General features: G+C 39.5%; 1 protein-coding gene across 2 annotated transcripts in view; it reads right to left on the bottom strand.

The window, feature by feature from the left end:
- Positions 1–20,253, bottom strand: part of LOC150094725 (E3 SUMO-protein ligase NSE2-like) — a 114,078-nt gene that overhangs the window by 35,833 nt on the left and 57,992 nt on the right. The gene's annotated exons all lie outside the window — the stretch shown is intronic.

Raw genomic sequence — 20,253 nt, 5'->3', positions numbered from 1 at the left:
TAACCTTTCTCAGGATTCTCATATATGCAGTGTCTAGTCTTTGGTCAAGTGTTTTACTTCTGACGCAGCTCTCAGATCCATAAGTTAAAACTGTTTGAACACTGTCTTGTATATAGCTAATTTAGTGATTCAACTAATTTCTCTCTTATTCCATATGAATTTATTAAATTGACTTCCTACCATACCACCTTTGTTGATTCTGTTGTCTATTCCATATTTAGTTTACCATCTTCACTAAAAATCGTGCCTAAGTAGCTGAAATGTTTTACTTGTTCCATAGGTTTCCCCATTCACAACACAGTTGACATTTTCAACAATTCTAACTATTTTCATTGTCTTTGTCTTTTTAATGCTGACCTTCATACCATATCTATTACAACAGTTATTCAATTTAGTCAGGGAATCTTGCAAACTTGTAGCGGATTTATTTAGAAGTATAACATCGTCCGCATAAAGCAAAGAGCTGACATTAACATCTCCAATTCTGATATCATGTTTAATGCCACTTTCCTTCATAATGTGATCCATATAGATAATAAATAACAGAGGGGATAATGTACATCCTTGTCTCACATCAGATTTGACATAAAACCATCTTCCTGTACTTCCTTCAATTCTAACTGCTGACTTACAACTCAAATAAAGACTAAGTATCGCTTGATATAATGCCCCATTGACACCACATAACTGTAGCATATTGAACAGCTTCTCTTTTGGCACCTTGTCATATGCCTTTTCCAGATCAACAAAACTTCAATACCGATCTTTGTTATATTCCCATGCTTTCTCAACTATATGTCGTAAAGTGAAGATCTCATCCTGACAGCCTGTATTTGGCCTGAATTCAGCTTGTTCTTCATCAAGCTTTTCTTCCACAATTCTTCTCAACCGTTTCTCGAGTATACTTGCATAGATCTTGCCAGGAACACTCAGTAGGGAAATACCTCTGTAATTCTCACATTCAGTTTTATTTCCCTTTTTATATATGGATACTATTAGAGCTCTACTCCAATCATCAGGAATTCGTCCCTCTGTCCAGGCTTTCTGAACTATGCAGTGCAGCCACTGTAAGACTTTTATACCACCATACTTCAGCATTTCTGGTCGAATATCATCTACTCCTGTTGCCTTTCCACATTTGATGGCTTTTTCTACTTCAAGTATGGATATATATTCCTGACAGCATGCCTGTCGAGTGTTTTTTACCACTGTGCTAGTGATGCTTGTTTCATTTAGCAATTTTTCGAAGTAATTACTCCATACTTCAAGGATATCTTTTCCTCCCGTTTTCATGTCACCTTTATCATCTCTAACTCATTTTACAGCTCTCTTTCCTCCATTTCTAAGCTTCTTCAACAACCTCCAGAATATCTTACCACCTTCTTGATATTTATTTTCTATGTTCTTGCCAAAGTACTCCCATGACTTTTGTTTAGCTAGTTTTACACAGTGTTTCGCTTTCTTTCATTTGTCTCTGTATTCTCTAAGAGCAAAAGCTGACTTATTTGACAGGAACTTTTGATATGCTTTCTTCTTTTCCTTCACCGCCTCTTTATCTTCCTGTGTCCAGCATGGAGTTCTTATTTTTCTATCCTTGCAGACTACCTCACCATGCCTCCCTGGCTGAATCAATCAGGATTTTCTTCAAGACTTGCCACTGAATCTCCGAGGTTTGGTTCCTGTTCTCAAACTCTTTCATTTTTTCTTCAATAATCTTTGTGTATTTTAAGTTTACAATTCACCTCTGAGAGCTGTTCAACTTTTATTTGCTTTAAAACTTTCTTATATGTTATTCTTTTCAATATGAAATTCAATTTTATCCTGCTCAAGACTAAACGGTAATCACTTCCAATTTCAAATCCTCTGTACACTCTGGTGTCCTGCACCAGGGAGAAAAACATCACTATCAACAATAACATAATCAATGAGACTTTTCTTATTTCTTGTCTCTTCTCTCCATGTGAATTTGTACACATTTTTATGTTGGAACATGGTGATAGTAATAACCAGTCCATGTCCTGAGCAGAAATCTAACAGGTATTTGCTATTATTATTAGCTTTGCTCTTTTCTCCAAATTTTCCCAAAATATTTTTGTATGTCACAATCATTTCCTACTCTGCTATTTAGATCCCCAACAAGGACCAACTTTTCCTTTTTCATTGTGTCAGTTGCTTTTTCTGAAGCATCAAAAAATTCCTCCACTTCTACTGTAGTAGAACCTTCTGTGGGACCATAGGCACAAATAGGTCTCATTGTCCAATTCCCCATTCTGATATTAGCCCACATCACTCTACTTGAGACTGCCTGCCATTCAAGAAGATTAGCCTCGCATTTTGTATTGAATGTTATGGCTACTCCTTCATTTCCTTGATTGTCATTTCCTGAATATAACATTTTGTATTTATTGCTCAGAAAGATCTCACCAATTTTTGTCTTTTTTGTTTCAGTCACCCCTATTATGTTGATCTGGTACTTATCTAATTGCTCAGCTAGTTCTATTTCTTTGCCATTCAAGCTTCTTATGTTGATAGTACTGATATTTAACATTGGCGATGTTGAGTTGGGGTGTGCTTTCAGATTTGTTCCAGTAGCTGACTTTTCGATGTTCGCCCTGGTTACCTAGCGAAAACAATGGGGACCTTGTTTAACCGGGCGATGCTCCAGCCGGCATGAAATTTTGTCATGTTGTACCATCATTTTATATATTGGTTTAAGCCAATAAGAATACAATTTGGTCAGCTAAATCCCAAATTGCCACCCCATCCTTGTTCGTTCAGTATCCAGGTAGATACCCAACACAGTGCACCACGAGAAGGTGAGGATTGGACATTAGTTCAGCAGCACTGGTTGGTTCTCCGCATTCCTTTAAAGGCTATGTGGAGGTCTCCTCTCAGTTATACAGTTTTGACCCTTAAGCACCCCGCTAATAAATTATTATGCCAATATTATGTTTTAGTCACCAAGCCATCTTCATGGCACAAAGAAATACAATTAAATGCATGCATGTAGGCATGCCCACAAGAGGAGAAACACAGAAAGGGCATGAAAGGTTACAATGATGGAAGCTTACTGAAGTTCTCAAGATAAGTCTCCCATATTTTAGCTAAAGCTAAGTAGCTGAAATTGTAGATTTGGTGAATGTTGTAATGCTCTGGCAGATTCTAGAAATAATCTCTCTGAATTATATCTGTTCCTGTATAAAAGGGACGTTTTGTTCAATTGGATACAGTGATTGATATCCATAGCATGGTCTATTACTCCAAACTGATATTGGTAGTTCTTATATGTCCAAAATACAAACGTCTACAGGGGCAAAGGATACTGGCAATCCCAGAAAGGTCTAGACCAATGTTTCTTGGGGATGATATAACCTTCTGGAAGGAAATAAAACTGTTTCTTTGTGGGGACAAAAATTAGATTTTGGCAGGGAAAAAACAGGAATCACACCAGCCAAAAATTTAATGCTTCCACATAAAAGATAATGGATATAAATAACAAATGAGGAAATATACACTTAATTTTTAAAACTAAATAAATAACAGAATATCCTCTTGATGCAAGCTGTATTTAAAAAAAAAAAAATTTTTTTTATACATGAGAGGTTGGCTGGTCAACCATAGTACATTAGCACCATGTATGGGTGAAATATATTCATGGAATACATTTCAACCATATATGCATGTATATTCCTTATATAAAGATGCACAGCTTTTTTTTTTTTTTTTTTTTTTTTAAATCACCATATTTGATATATGTCATCCAACAAGAATGAGAAAATTGTGCGCCTAACAGTCTTCCTTTCTTCTTCTTCTTCTGCAGCTTCTCCCAATTAAGTGAGGTCACTGTTGATAATGAGTCTCCTTCACACCTTCCTATCTTGGGCTGTCACCACATCCAAGTTCTTCATCCTCAAGTCCTCTTCTACCAGCTCCCTCCATCTCTTCTTTGGCCACCCACGCTTCCGCCTTCCTTGCACATCCATCTGCACGACCATTCTTCCCACATATTCGTCCTCCCTCCTCATCACATAACCAAACCATCTCAACCTTGCCTTCTGTATCTTCGCTCCTAAGTTCGTAACTTTCACTGTTCCCCTGACATAGTCATTTCTCAGACGGTGCTTTCTGGTCACACCGCACATCCACCTAAGCATCTCTGCTACTTCCATCCTGCTGATGTTATTTTTCCTCAGGGCCACAGTTTCTATAGCATATGTCATAGCTGGTCTCACTACTCTCCTATAGATTTTGCCTTTCAGATTGATCGGCACCCTCTTATTGCATAACACTCCAGCCATCTCCCTCCAGTTCCTCCAACCCACTTGTATCCTGCATCCCACTTCCTTCTCAGCTCCTCCATCTTCTTCCACTGTTGAACCTAAGTATCTAAAGTCTCTCACCTTCTTGATGACATTTCCTTCCAGCTCCAGATCTGTCTCCTGTCCACCGCCCACTGTGCAACACATATACTCTGTCTTACTTCTGCTCAGTCTCATGCCTCTCTCTTCCAAGACTTTCTCCATCTTTCTAGTTTAGTTCCCGCTTCTTCTCTTGAATCTGCACACAGCAAGATGTCATCTACATACAACACTGTCCAAGTTGCATCTTCTCTCACCTCCTCTGTAACCACCTCCATCACAATATTAAAGAGAAACGGACTTAATGCTGACCCTTGATGCAAGCCAACTGTTACTTGAAAACTTTCTGTCTGTCCCAGACAGGTCTGAACACTTGTCTTCACATTTCTGTACATTTCCCGCAACAACCTGACATATTTCTCCAGCACCTTCTTCTCCCTCGGACACCTCCAGACTTCTTGCCTTGGCACTCTGTTGTATGCTTTCTCCAGATCAATAAATGCCAGATGTAGCTCCCTTTGTTTCTCTTGATACTTTTCCATCATCTGCCGTAACCCAAAGATAGCATCTGTTGTTGATCTACCAGGCATGAAGCCAAATTGTTCCTTTGTAATCTCCACCTCCTCCCTCAATCTACCATCAAGAACCCTTTCTAGGATTTTCATTGTGTGGGACATCAACTTTATTCCTCTGTAATTTTTACAGTCTTGTGCATCCCCTTTACTCTTGTAGATGGGGACAAGAGTACTCTCCCTCCATTCCTCGGGTATATTTTCCTGTTGGCAAACTTTCATGAACAGGTCCCACAGCAGGTCAATTCCCTCTTCCCCCAGTGCCTTCCATGCCTCCACTGGAATCCTGTTGGGGCCCACCGATTTTCCATTCCTCATCATGGCCTCCGTCACTTCCACTCTACTGATGTTCTGCACCATCCCCTCAGAAGGCTGCCCATCTTCTCTGTGAGTCCTTGCATTTTCCTCACTCAAAAGTGCATCAAAGTATATTCTCCATCTGTTTCTTATGTCCACATCCCTCCATAATACTCTTCCTTCAGCGTCTTTGATCTGCCTCACATGTAAGATGTCCTTTGCTACTTTATTTCTACATTTCACTAGTTGGTAAATTTTTCTCTGTCCTTCCTTTGTTTCTAATTGATCATACAGATTTTGATATGCCATGGCCTTCGCCTGTGCCACAACTCTCTTGGCTTCTTGCTTTCTCTCTCTGTACACCTCTCTGTCCTCTTCCGGTCTTGACTCATCCCACTTCTGCTTTGCCTTCCTCTTAGCTATCACTGCCACTTGTACATTATTATTCCACCACCAACCCTCCTTCTGCTCGCTAATCTTTCCAGATGTCTTATCAAGCACCTCGATTGCACAGCTCAGGATTACTTTTGAATTATGTTTCCACCAATCTTGTACACTTTCCAGCCCATCTGAAATCCTCTCTAACACCCTCTCCCTAAAACGATTCCTCACACTCTCCTCTTTTAAGCGAAACCACTTAATTATTTTCATCCCATGGCATCCAGAGGTTCTTATCTTCGATCTTATTTTAAAGTCTGAGCACAGCAGTCGGTGTTGCTGTGCTACTTGATCTGTTGGAATTACTTTACAATTTGTCACAACCTTAAGATGTTTTCTTCTAGTCAAAATATAGTCAATTTGTGAACCACTCCTAAACGTTATCAAATGTTCTTCCCTCTTGTAGAAAAACGAGTTCACAATTGCCAGATCAAACGCTACTGCAAAGTCCACAACCCTCTCTCCTTCCTGGTTCATCATTCCCACTCCATGGCCACCATGCACCCTTTCATAGTCTCTATTCTGTCTTCCTATGTGTCCGTTCAAGTCTCCTCCGACAATCACCATCTCATTTTCTTCCAATTCCCTCATTTCTTCATCTAACACATTCCAGCACTCATCTTTCTCCTCTGCTGTACAACTAACTTGTGGGGCATATACACATAATACGACCACCTGCTCTTCTCCAAGACCCAATTTCATTCGCATGATCCTGTCGTTCCTTCTACCCACTTCCAGTACTTCACCCTTCATTCTGCCACACACCACAATTCTTACACCATTTCTTCCCTCGTTATTCGCTCCAGAGTAGAACAATTTATATCCATCTCCCAGTTCCTTTGCCTTTCCCCCCTTCCACCTTGTCTCCTGCACACATAAAATGTCCAACTTCCTCTTCCTCATCATGTCTGTCACCTCTCTTCCCCTTCCAGTCATGCTTTCAACATTCAGTGTTCCCACTCGCAACATCCTCTCCACCTGCTGGGCTCGCTTCTTTAACCGCACCCGCCCTTGATGCGGTAGCCCTCGTCCACTTCTTGCAGCTGTAGGACGATGTGGCTGCGCATCACTTAAGGGGTACGCCCTAGCCCTTATATCATTTTCTCTTTGACTCATATCATAGTTTGAGCTGGCATTGAAGATTTCCGACTGGATGCCCTTCCTGACATCAACCCTTGCATTTATCTGGGCTTGGGACCGGCACCTATTAAGGCTAGCTTGCCTCCTTCGGTGGCTGCATAAGACGAAATGACTTAGCAAGATAGGAAAGACTCACCCATAGCCCTCGGATACTCTAATAGCATCAGGGAGAAGGAGCAAGGAGAAAGAAGCAAAGAAAGAAGAGGGGGGACCAGTCTACAGAATAATATAACAGATATATATTACATGAAGGTATGGTCCAGCATCTGGTACCTCGGGTTCGCCATGCCCGTACTCACTAAAGTGAGCCCTTGAGGTAATATATTCCTTTAATATATCAATTTCTGCATTTCTATTTCTCGTATATTTCTCGAAGGTAGCCACTAGAGGGCTACATGGTGTGTAGTGTTTGTAGAGAGCTCCTGAACAGATAAATGTCATTTTGAGTAATAATTGGTGAATTTGCATAGTATTTACATAGTACTGATTACTTTTCGCATTTTAGCATGTCTGGGTGATATTTGGGTGTTTCCTGAGTATTTTAAATAATAAATTGATAGATACGATTATCGTGCACATGGCCCCGATAAAGAGGAATACAACAACGATAGCGTCCAGGTTGCCATCTTTATCTAAAAATTTTAATTTAAAGGATTTGATTCAGTGTACCGTTTGTGAAATGTACGCATTGAAGCGAGCGGTTGGAGTCTGGTTAAACAACGATAGTGGAGTGAATGTGTGCAGAAAGTGTAAAGAATGTGCGGATTTAAAGAGTGTTTCAGGTCGTGAGAGTGGTATCGTTGTTGAAAGTGAGAATCTAGAAAATAGTGATATTTGCAAAGTAGTACCAGATATCTGTGAGAGTGGCGTTAAAAGTGAAAATGAAGATAAACATACAGAAGGAATGAATGAACTATCGGAGAATAAAAATGATGAGACTGATGCAATGAGTGAGATTGCTCGATTACGCAGAGCAATACACAGGGCAAATCGGCAGCTGGAGCGTTGGCAAAAATGTTTACCGAGCGTAGCGACGACTGATAAACAGCAAAAGTATGATAGTGAGTGTAAACAAAATGAAAGAGCAAGTGTTGTATGGAGATTCCTTAGTAAGAGGTGTGTTAGTTGAGAATTTAACAAAATCGTACCAACGTGGTGTGAACGTTAAGGATGTAAGAGAGTCAATTAGAATGCAAAAGCAGCGGGTGAAAGAACTGATAGTGGTAGCAGGTACAAATGATTTGAAAGGAGACAAAATGGTTATAAGTAAGGATGTGAAGGAATTGCTTGAGGTAGCAAAAGAGAGGAGTAAGAGAGTTAGGATGATGAGTCTGTTGCCTCGGTATGATAGTGAAGAGTATAGAAGGAGGGCCATAATTGCAAATGATTTTATGCGTGAATTATGCAGGACGAGTGGTGTGAAATTTGTGGATGTGTTGAATGAGTTCGATGGGCAAAAGGATTTATATAAGCTGAATGGTTTACATTTGAATGGATTTGGTACCGAGACTCGAAAAGGTGTTGTCTAATGTAGTGGAAGTGGATGTGCAGATTCAGGGAAACTACATTTATTAAAGGGGGGGGAGTAGATATGCAGACTTTAGGGAGACAGTTGAGTGCATGAATGTGTGTAATATGCCCAAGCGAGTACGAAACACTACAAATCAGAATGGGATAGTTAGTATAAGGCATCAAGGTAGGGATGGGATAAATGGGCTTCTGTAATTCATGTATACTAATGCCAGAAGTATTAGGAACAAGAAAGAAGAATTATTGGCCTTGGTTAGCACTTCCAGGCCACAGGTTATTGGCATTAGTGAAACATGGCTGACAGAAGATGATATAGCTAGTGGGATTGAATGTGAGGGGTGTGTTCAGGAGTGACAGGGAGAATAAAATGGAGGAAGAGTGTTATTGATGATAGCTGATGAGCTACAGCCAAGGAGAATAGAAGTGGAACTGCAGGATAAAGAAAAGAGCACATTTGAGGCTATTTGGTGTGAGACTGAAACCAGCAGAACAAAATATACAGTTGGGTGCTGCTATAGACCAGGTGATGGAATAGATGGTGGAGATAGTAAGGATAAGCAAATAGAAGAAATGAGTGGAAGGAGGGTAATTATTATGGGTGATTTCAACTATAGTAACACTGATTGGAAGGAAGAAACTGGATTTTATGTGATTATTAAGGGAGTGCTTGACACAGTAATTGCATCTGAGAATTTGGCTGTAACGAATATGACCACCTTGCAACCAATTGGTGAGCGTGATCATAGGGTCTTGACTTGGGAGGTGGCTAAAGGTGTAGAATTTACAATTAAGACAGGTACATGTGGAATTATCTGGCTGGTAAGTATGATAAGCTTACTTAGGAGTTCGATTGGTTCAGTGCCATGGCATGTAAAACTGCAAAGGCTAGATGTAGATAGTGCATGGGAGGCGATTAGGAAGTGTTTGCATGAGGCAATGGCTGACTGTATACCTAGAATCCGAATAATAAATCAAGTAGGGGTTAAATGGATGAATAACACCATTAAGCTTCAACTGCAAAAACAACAACTATGGAGGGAATTTAAGGAGAAAGGTGACCAGCAGGCACATAAACGGTATAAAGCACAGGCCAGAACAATAACAAGTGTGGTAAGAAAAGCAAAAACGGATTATGAAAGAACATTAGTCATGCAGGCTAAAGAGAATCCCCAAACAGTTTTTTCGATATGTTGCAAGTAAAAGAAAAAATGTATATGGCAGAATGATTTTAAAGAATGCTGATGGTAGGGAGGTAACTGAATCTGTTGATATAGTTGAATTACTGAGCGAGCACTTTGCAAGAATATATCATCCAGGTGGTGACATTGCAGGAATGAATGAACCAATAAATTATACGGGAACTGTGGTGAATGAAGTGGAGGTTAGTAGTCTATTATGAAACCTCATTGTCAATACATCTGATTGGATGGTATACCAGCTCGTGTCGTACGTGAACGGCTAAAGAATTGTCAGTGCCCTTGACCATTTTGTTTAATTTGAGTCTCTGGTCTGGGTTAGTCCAGAGGGGAGTGGAAAGAGGGGAAAATAGTTCCACTGCATAAAGGAGGTTCCAAGACTGCTGTTGTAAATTACCGACCGATTAGCATATCAGGAATCGTTTTCAGGTTCTTGGAGATATTAGTCAAGAGAAGAATACAGGACTAGATAGATGAAAATGCGATACTGTATGATGGGACAACATGGTTTTGTGAAGGGTAGATCATGCCTCAGTAATTTACTCACGTTTTATAACACAGTGATGGCTGAATGGGATAAGGGTAATGAGTTTACAGTGATTCTACTGGACTTCGCTAAAGCCTTTGACAGGATACCACATGGAATTGTAATCAGTTAACTGCAGCATGAGGATGGATATAGGGTTGGTGAGATGGATAGGAGGGTGGTTGATGGAGAGATATCAGAGAGTGGTTTATTCAGGATTAGAGTCCAAAAGACGGCATGTGACTAGTGGTGTGCCGCAGGGTTCTGTTCTTGGACCACTACTTTTCAATTTGTTCATTAACGATATAGGAAAGGATCTGAGAGGAAGTGTTCACTTGTTTGCTGATGATACAAAGCTGGTTAGAGCAATAGTGAATGCACAGAATGTCAAAATTTTGCAGGATGATTTGGATAGTTTGAAGGATTGGGCTAAGGAAAATGGATGTCGATTTAATGTGGCAAAGTGTAAGGTTATGCATTTTGGGGTGAAAAGATTAGCAGCAATATATCACCTTGGTGGAACTGTACTCCAGGAGATTGACGAGGCCAGGGATTTGGGAGTGTTAGTGGATAGGGAGTTGAAGTTTAGGGGGCACAATGCAAAAGTGGCTAAATCAGCTCATCAAATCACTTGGTTGCTGAAAAATACTTTAATAAGCAGAAACAAACAAGTTATTGTTCCTCTGTATTGAGTCTTGATAAGACCCCATCTTGACTACTGTGCCCAGATATGGGCACCAGGGGTTTCTTCTTGATGGGGAGGAGGTGGAGAGGATCCAGAGACGAGTGACCAAGATGATAGCAGGTCTATGGAATGAACCTTATGAGAACCGGTTGAAGATTTGTGGATTGTAGAAATTGGATGATAGGCGGAAAAGGAGTGATATGATTGAGACATTAAAATTATGGAAGGGTTTCTATAAGATTAACTCAGAGGATATTTTTGAGAACAGGACTGGTGGGAGGACTAGGGGTCCATCCGTGGAAACTGGGCAAGAGTGTTAGAGCTAGGTTTTTTTACTTGGAGAGTGGTGAATGAGTGGAATAAGCTGCCAGAGTCTGTTGTGGATGCCATGACTGTGAATGAGTTCAAGGCAAAGTATGATAGATACCGTGTGGATGCTGAATAGTTGTTCTTGACATGATGTTAGGGCCTCCCTCGATGAGTCTGTCGACTCCTTGGAGTTGCCCGAAATAATAATAATATTCAACTTGAGACAAAAATTATGCTATTTAACCCACTTCACCTTACTAATGCCAGGTTAACAGCTAACAATGAAAATTTAGCTAAAAAACACCAAACACAGAGAAACCACTGAATTAAAATGGCACAATATTCTTTAAATTTTGTTAAGGGGAGATTAGAAAAAAAATTGACTAAATGTCATTTTTTTGGGGGGGGGGGGGTGATTACTGAAGACAGGTTGAAAAGGATCTTTTCAGATAATAGTTGCTGAATTTTCTGGTTTGGCGTGCACCTTTTTTAAAACCTATGAGATATAGATCATCCTGTGATGACATGTGATGAGCAAAGAGGAACTTGAGCTAGGAAGATGCATGGTCTTCCACCTTCTCCAGTATAATAACAGTGTTTCTCCCCTTTCCCATAATATGGAGTTTTGCATGTGTAACATGAAACTGGCAACATATAATATAGCCTAGTAAAGCTATCCATAGATCAACAACTAACAATAATATTAGATCATTCCAGCATCTCTAATTTTACTATGCATGAAAAATGCATTTCCAATGTCCACCATAAATAATATTCTGTATCAACATATTTTGTCCTTATTTTTTTTTTAACCAAAAACACAGTGCAACAAAGCACTGTCAAAGAACTGGAAACAAAGTGGAGACACAGTTAAAAATTTCCATGTTACTCCTCTAAATAAAAATTAACATAAAATGGATTTACCTTAAGTATAATTTTATTAATATAAAATTTTTGCCCTAGTATCAAGGGCATCATGGAATGAGAAGTTAGGTGGAAAGGAGATCAATGTCTAAATGTATTCCAAGGGTCAGAAGTGTCAATTTCATGAGAAGTACAAAGAAGAGACAAGGTTGACTTGGTCGGTAAGGATAGCAAAAGTGTATTATGAGCAGAAGTTAGCTACTGAAGTAAAAAAAAAAATAAATAATCCTAGGGAGTTCTTTCATGTAGCTAGAAAAAAAAAAAAAAAAAAAGGAAAAGAAAGAAGAATGAGTATGGTAGAATGACAATGATTGGAAAAAATGGTATAAGTACAACTGATGCAGAGGATATAGCTGAGATTATTATTATTATTTCGGGTGACTCCAGGAGTCCTTAGACTCATCGAGGGAGGCCCTAAACATCATGTCCACACAACTATGTGATTACATTCTCACAGTATCTATCATACCTTGTCTTGAACTCGTTCACCGTCATAGCACCCACAACAGACTCTGGCAGCTTATTCCACTCATTTACCACTCTAAAAGTAAAGAACCCAGCTCTAACACCCCTGCTAACCACACTCTTGCCCAGCTTCCATAGGTGTCCCCTAGTTCTCCCACCACCAGTCCTGATCTCAAAAATATCCTCTGAATTAATCCTATAGAATCCCTTTAGCAATTTGAATGTCTCAATCTTATCTCCCCTCCTCCGCCTATCAACTAGTTTCTGCAACCCACAAATCTTCAACCTGTTCTCATATGGTTCATTCCATAGACCTGTTATCATCTTAGTCACTCGCCTCTCGATCCTCTCCACCTCCCCCCCGTCAAGAAGGAACCGAGGTGACCAAATCTGGGCACAGTAGTCGAGATGAGATCTTATCAAGGCTCGGTACAGAGGTACAATAACTTGCCTGTCTCTGCTTGTCAAGGTATTTTTCAACAACCAAGTAAGTTGATGAGCTGATTTAGCTACTTTTGCAGTGTGCCCCCTAAACTTCATCTACCTATCCACCAACACTCCCAAGTCCCTGGCCTCATCAATCTCTTGGAGTACAGTTCCACCAATGTGGTATACTGCTGCTAATCTTTTCACCCCAAAATGCATAACCTTACATTTTGTCACATTAAATTGACATCCATTCTCCTTAGCCCAGAACTCCAATCTATCTAAGTCATCCTGCAAGACTTTGACATCTTCTGCATTCACTATTGCCCTACCCAACTTTGCATCATCAGCGAACAAATGAATTGTTCCACTTAGATCCTTCCCTATATCGTTAATGAACAGATTAAACAGCAGTGGTCCAAGAACAGAACCCTGCGGCCTCCACTAGTCACAGGCCGTCTTTTGGACTCTACTCCTGAATAAACTACTCTTTGATGTCTCTCCATCAACCACCCACCTATCCATCTCACCAACCCTATATCCATTCCCGTATGTTGTAGTTTACGGATTAGAATTCCATGTGGTATCCTGTCAAACGCCTTTGCCAGGTCCAGCAGTATCACTGTAAACCCATTTCCCTTATCCAGTTCAGCCGTCACCTTGTTATAAAACTTGAGCAAGTTACTGAAGCATGATCTACCCTTCACAAAGCCATGCTGTCCCCTGTACAGTATCTCGTTTTCATCAATCCATTCCTGTATTTTTCCCTTGACTACTTTCTCTAAGACCTTGACAACGACTTCTGATATGCTGATCGGTCGGTAATTTGCAACCGTAGTCTTGGATCCTCCTTTATGCAGTGAAACTATTTTCCCCTCTTTCAACACCTTCGGGACTAAGCCAGACCTGAGACTCAGATTAAACAACATGGTCAAGGGCAATGATAATTCTTTACCCGCTTCACGCAAGACCCGTGCCGGTATACCATCCAATCCCACAGATGTGTTCACATTAAGGTTCTGTAATAGACTAGTCACCTCCACTTCATTCATCACTATTCCCATATAAACTAATGGTTCCTTCATTTTTTCAATGTCACCACCTGGATGATATGCTTTTGCAAAGTGTGCGCTCAGTAACTCCACTATATCGACTGATTCAGTGACCTCCTTACCATTGTCATTCCTTAAAATCATTTTACCGTGTACAGTTTTTTTCTTGCTTGCAGTATATTGAAAGAACTGTTTTGGATTCTCTTTTGCTTGCAAAGCTAGTTTCCTTTCATAATCCGCTTTTGCTTTTTTTACCACACTCGCTACCTTTCTGGCCTGCACTTTATACCGTTCGTGTGCCTGCAGGTCACCCCTTTCTTTAAATTCCCTTCACAGTTGTTTCTTTTTTTGCAGCTCAAGCTTAATGGTGTTATTCATCCATTTAACCCCTACTTGTTTTACTATTCGGACCCTAGGTATACAATCAGCCATTACCTCCTGTAAATGCTCCTTGACCACTTCCCATGCTCTATCGACATCCAGCCCTTGCAGTTGTACATGCCATGGCACTGATCCAAGCAATCTCCTAAGCTTGTCATACTTGCCAGCACGGTAATTCCACATATACCCTGTCTTAATCGAATATTCCACACCTTTAGCCACCTCCCAGGTTAAGACCTTATGATCACTCTCACCAATAGGTGGCAACATGGTCATATTCATTACAGTCAAACTCAGATGCTATTACCAGGTCAAGCACTCTCACACCCCTAGTATTTTCAATTACATGCTTTCTCAGATAGTTATCCCTTAATAATTGAATAAAATCCTTTTCCTTCCTCACATGTGTCCTCTCCTCCTTCCAATCAATGTTACCATAGTTGAAATCCCCCATAATAATTACCCTCCTTCCACTCATTTCATCAATTTCCCTATGCATACTATCTCCACCATCTATTTCATCACCTGGTCTATAGCAGCACCCAACTGTATATTTTATTCTGCCAGTCTCAATCTCACACCAAATAGCCTCAAATGAACTCCTTTCACTATCCTGCGATACAACTTCAATTCTCCTTGGCTGCAGTTCATCAGCTATCATCAATAATACCCCCCCCCCCCCCATTTTATTCTCTCTGTCCCTCCTAAACACACTATAACCTACACATTCTATCCCACTAACTATATCTTCTTCCGTCAGCCATGTTTCACTAATGCCAATAACCTGTGGCCATGAAGAGCCAATCAAGGCCAAAAATTCTTCCTTCTTGTTCCTAATACTCCTGGCATTAGTATACATGAAATGCAGTGATCCCTTAGTCCCACCCCTATATTGATACGTTATTCTAAATGACCCATTCCCATTTTTTGTCCCTAGTGCTGGCTCGGGTACATTATATACATTCTTACACTCATCTGTCTCACTGATGTCTGCATATCCATTCCCCTCCCCCTCCTTGGTAGTTCTAGTTTCCCTGGTTTTGCACATCCATTTTCACTTCATTCAGCAACACTCTTTCCAGTTTCCGCACACCAAGTCCATTCAAATGCAGGCCATCCATCTTGTATAAGTCCTTTCGCCCTTCGAGATATTTAATGAGTAATTCATCCTTGTCAATATGATATCACAGAGAGTTTGAGAGCAATGGATGAGGACAGACTGACTGTGAGTAAGCAAGATGTATATGGAGAAGTGAGCAAACTTTGTTAATAAGGCTGTGAGATTTGATGTTATACTACCACATATTTTGAATGACTGTACCAGGGAGTTGACATCTGTCTTTTCATATTTGTTTAATATGACTCTTACATTGGGTCAAGTTCCAAAGGAGTGGAAGGAAGGCAAGATTGTACCACTTCCTAAGGGAGGTGACAGAACTCGAGCATCAAATTACAGGCCAATCTGTGTGTCAGGTGTTGCAGTTAAAAGTGTTGGAGAGGCTACTGAGAATCAAGATCCAGAATTGGTTTGACAACAGTGGTATTATCTTTGATGGACAGCATGGATTTGCTAATGGGAGGTCATGTTTTAGTAATATGCTTAGTTTATTAGAATAAGGTGACAGTGACAATGGATGAGGAAGATGGATACACAGTAGTATATTTAGACTTTGTAAAGGCTTTTGATAGATTACTGCATGACAAGTTGAAAGTCAAACTAGAGCAGATGGGGTTGGATAATAGACTAGTGCACTGGATTGGAGATTGGCAGTCTGACAGGTATCAACAAGTTATGTATGGGGGAGCAATATGTGGTATGGCTCAGTGGCATGTTTAGGACCATTGTCATTTAACCTGTATATTAATGATGTTGGGAAAGATTTGAATGTGAATATTCAGTTGTTTGCAGATGATGCAAAGTTGGGATGAACTATAAGGAGTAGAGCAGATATTGTGGCCTTACAATGAAAATTTAACTAAAAAATACCAAGCACAGAGAAAGAAAGAAGGCTTGAATAGGCTGAGTGAACAGGCATAGGAGTAGGGGATATCATTTCAAGGTTTTAAAATTTGGAAAATAAAGATGGGATGTGGAATTTACTCTTGGTGGGAATATATTGTTGGAGATAGAATCATGGGGTGATGGCACATAAGGATCTAAAATTTAGAGGATAAATAATTTTTTCTCCTACTTATCACATTGCAAAAAAAAAAATTCTTTAGGATTCTCCTTGGGTTGCAGCACTAGTCTCCCTCATTATCTAATTTTTCTCTCCTTACAATATTAGTTGCTTTCTTAGCCTGAGCCTTATATTCCTTATGTAACTCTTCTCTACCTCTCTCCATCTCTTCCATAATTTCTTTTTCACATGTAATTCCTCTAACTTCTCTTGTCATCCATTTGACTCCAAATAGCTTTATCTTTCCTTAAGTATCACCTGTGCACTACTAACCTCTCTTCCTTTAGATTCTCTCATCTAGTTATTGCAGCACCTGGTTTCTAAGTCTATGATAGTTGCCTGCCTTATAATTCCACATAAATTCCCTTTGCTTTGATACCTTTACAAGCTTATTTACCCTCTAAATTAGGAACATGATCAATGGGAGGCAATATGACATCTCAGTCACAACCAACTGTGGACAAGTATGACATCTCATTCACAATCAGATTCTCTGATGCTATGACCAAATCCAAAACACCTCATCCCTGTGTTTCTTCCATCACATGTTGCCTAAGACAGCTGTCCCTCAAAAAATCCAAAATTCAGTTCCCTTAGTAATGCATGTTGCTTCCTCTGCCCAGTTTATATTGCTATAGCTGAACCCTCCTATAATGATCACTCGCCTTGCACTTGCCAAACTAATTTGCCTAAACATTTCCTGCTCTATCTATAGCAACATTCCACTAAATATCTTGTCTTATAAACGTCTCACAGTATACACTTACAAAGCCATTAGTGTTATTTCCACTGACATTCTCCACACCCTGATAGGACACAATTATCTCTTATTATAAGTAACAACACCACGCTTACCTTGCTGAAAACATGCTAAAACCTTCCATTTCTAATGCTGTTAGAACACCCTCCTCAGGTTAACCAAATTTCACTGATACAACAATCTTTGAAGGGTATATGGTGTACACACTCTGTTTTCATCATCATTATCGCTGCTATTCATCATGAGACAATTCCTGCTATATTCCATCCTTGCAATTCTAGTTTTCCTTCACTGACACATAGTCGCTTGTCCAGAAAACAACATATGTACATCTTAAACGTTTTCTTTGCCTTCCAACACCTGACTGGTATCCACAAACAGACATTCACCCATCTTCAAGGCATTATCCCCACTGCTGCAGTAAAATCTTGTATTCGAGGAACTTTATTCAAAAACCTCTTGTATACCGACTTTACTGGTAAGCAAAATTCACTAAAAATACTTGTGGGTAAAGTGGAGAAATTTTCATATTTTTAATTTGGAAATAATTTTTTTGTATATTACTGAATATTGTCACCTTAAAGGGTTTTGCAAAAGAACAGAAAAATAAGTGTAAGATTAATTGTCTAAAGAAACCTCTTAGTCACCGGTAATTCCAGATGGATTAAGGTATTAACAAACGACCTGGGGCAACTGCAACCTCGAGGGTCAAGAGTGCACAGGGTTTCCTGTCTGAATGCAATGACCGAAGAGGGTGGCGGGTGCAGACCACTGAAGTACTGACGTAAGCTAACCCCAAGGTCATTGGAGCCAGATAAATAGTGGATTACGATGGCGAGAAAGGGAGTTCAGTGCAGTGATTCAGTTTGGTTTCTGGCAGGGCAGTTCGTGGAGTTCAAGTTCGTCCGGTCACGTTCTCGGGTCAGCGAGAAGTTTCGAGGTCATGTGGGGGTTCCGACTCGAAGTTACGATGTACGCTACGGCAGCGGAGTTTTGCTGGCATTGTCGGAGATAATTTGTAATCGCCATCGGAGACGTGTTCCAGATAGAAAAATGCTGAGGGACCGTTGCGACTAAGATAAGCTGTTTTAGAAGAATTTAGATGCCGGGTTTCCATGCCGCCAAGTTACTGATGTCCGCTGATAATTAAGAAGGATCTTACAAGTCCCAGAAAAAGGTACCCCGGTTCAATGCTAAAGTCAAACGGGAACAGAAGGAGATGATTTCAAGGATCATTCAGAAGTACAGACTTTTGTTCAAGTAAGATCTTTTCATTGTTTAGCTAGAGAAAAATATTGTGACGGTGATTTACTTAAGGGACTTGTTTTATAATGATACCTGAGGACTTTAGGCCTTATGCTGATATTTGAAGTATTTTGTTATATGTGAGAGAAGGTCTGGCTAAAATTTAAGGTGAAACATCGTGTATTTAATGTTATAGCTATTGCCTAAACCTGCAGAATGTTATGTAAAAATTGATCTGAGTATTACCAAGTTTAACGATAGAAAATTATAGACACGTGGTCTTACTAGAATTGATTATCATAAGGAACTAAATTATGAACGTAGTCATTAGTTGTGATTTGAAGCATAGAAGCTAATTTTCTTAGTACTTAAAATTGACCCATTGTACATTTCATTTATGTTAAATAAATTGTTTTCTTGTTTAAATAACTTGCCTGATTTCTATTTCCAATGCACTACTCATTAATTCGAATCTGTGAGCCTTAAGGTAGATATTGTCACGACTGCATAACAGAAAAGTTAAGTTCCTAGATTTACTTAGAATTAAGAGAGAAAAGTTCCGTGTGGTTTACTGTGTGTTATTTTTCAAAGGGAGATTCAACTCCCACCCACGAATTTGGTGGCGCAGCTGGAAACTAAATAAATTTTGCAAATTCAGTTGAGAATAAACACCAGTAGGTCAGACAAAGAGATTGGCTCCAGCCACAAGCGATTTCTTTGTTCTGTAAGTTTTGCACAGTGAGCTTTATTATTTGCAGCCATAAGTCAGATGTATAACAAGGTAAAGAAGGAAAGTTTAAGTGAGATAAAGTAGGATTTAAAGGGAGATTTTAATAAGAGAAAATAAGATATAATAAAAGATTTTAATAAGATGCTTTAATTAAAATAATGATATTTTAACACCGCTAAATCCTCAGATCATACTATGTGTGTCTCCTAGTGCTTCCCGCTGTCTACAGTTTGTGCACATGCATTTTTTTCCTCACCTGCCACTTTTTTGAACTATGGGATGTGTACACATTGCATGTGTAGCAAGCTATGAAATCATCAATTATGCTAAGAATAATATAATCTTTAAATGGTGGTGAGCTGGGTGACGTGTTAGAATTGGTGGCTGCAATGGTGAATATAATCAATACAACTAGATACAATATTGAGAAAATAAAGAAAATAATATCCTAACAAAAGACCACAACAATTAAACACACACACACACACACACACACACACACACACACACACACACACACACACACACACACACACACACACACACACACACACACAAACCAATTTCAATAGCACAAACTTAAAGAATAGTGTTGATAATTAAACAAACACATTAAATCCCTTCCTTACTACTAATACTTACCTTTTTTAACAGCTTACATCAACCAATGGTGTATGTATTAGTTTTTTTTTTTAACCTAATATATCAAGAATCTTTCAAACACAAAATGAGAGCAGTCACCCGCATAATAACTTTTAATTAAACTTTGAACTGAAGAAATACTGCATATTGTGTAATTTTTTTAAATTCCAAGTAAACAGTATGAATTTATGAAGCTGTCCATCATTGGATGTCTGTCTAATTAGGAAGCTGACCTCTTCGCACCAGAAGTGCATTCAATTTCCCTTGCCCCTTAAAGTAGACTGACATTTACTGCTCATGCTCCTTCCATCTTTGTAACTAGCAGTAACCAATTATAAAGTTGACAAATTACTGAAGTTATAAGGTTATTTTAATCTTAATGCTAAGACTGCACATA

Source organism: Typopeltis vanoorti, chromosome 21 (assembly GCF_054136105.1).
Source record: "Typopeltis vanoorti isolate ZY-2024b chromosome 21, IOZ_Tvanoo_1.0, whole genome shotgun sequence".
Lineage (NCBI taxonomy): Eukaryota > Metazoa > Arthropoda > Arachnida > Uropygi > Thelyphonidae > Typopeltis > Typopeltis vanoorti.
The sequence above is the reverse complement of the archived record's forward strand: the minus strand, read 5'-3'. Positions and strand labels throughout refer to the sequence as shown.